At 38.9% G+C, this 753-nt stretch overlaps 1 protein-coding gene across 1 annotated transcript in view; it reads right to left on the bottom strand.

Annotated features, from left to right (window-relative positions):
* SOX11 (SRY-box 11) overlaps nt 1–753 on the bottom strand; it is a 4339-nt gene that overhangs the window by 581 nt on the left and 3005 nt on the right. The window lies entirely within an intron of this gene.

Below are 753 nucleotides of genomic sequence, written 5' to 3' on the forward strand. Positions count from 1 at the left end.
CCCGCCCGGGGCCCCGCGGAGCAAAACCGAGGGGAAAAAGGCGGGGCGGTGGTGAAAGCAAAAGAAAAGAAACAGTCCTTACTCTCCTTCCCCCCTAGCTATGGTCATGCACAACAGCCTACAGCTACCGCTCCTCCGCGGGCGGGCGGGGGGTGACAACATGGCATCGCCATCGTTACTTCTACTGACACTAAGAGCGATACGAGTTTCTATCAGTTCCAGCTGATTTATTAAAATTGTCAAGATACAGACTTTCAGCATTAAAAAAAAAAAAAACAGGCTATGATGTTGACAGTGCACAAGTCTGCTTTTGCCATCATTTGCTACAAAATATGCAGATGGTCTGTACTTTAGATTATATTGCACAACATGAGAAACTTTTTTAACTATGTGCCTTTTTCTTTTTTTTTTTTTGCTAAAATCGAGAATCCAGTTTCATACCTTCCATCTGGGGCCCCATCCACATATCACAGCGTATGAGATACATAAAGTCCTACTATAGTACAGTACATATACAATCTTTTAAACTAAGATAACAGCTCTGAGGTCTATATCACCATTTTCAATAAATCTTTACCTACAAATATTGAACAAATCTGAACTATAGCTGTACAAAAAAAGTGTTTGTTCCTTTTTTTTTTTAAAACCACAAGGCCTTTAGATGCAAGGATTATTTTTTTAAAATTTTAATCCTTTTAAAACCAGGACGTAACGTACCAACAAACTTGCATGCTAAAAACAGAGAAAAAAAAA

The sequence above is a fragment of the Aptenodytes forsteri genome, unplaced genomic scaffold (assembly GCF_000699145.1).
Source record: "Aptenodytes forsteri isolate BGI_AS27 unplaced genomic scaffold, ASM69914v1 Scaffold94, whole genome shotgun sequence".
NCBI classification, from domain to species: domain Eukaryota; kingdom Metazoa; phylum Chordata; class Aves; order Sphenisciformes; family Spheniscidae; genus Aptenodytes; species Aptenodytes forsteri.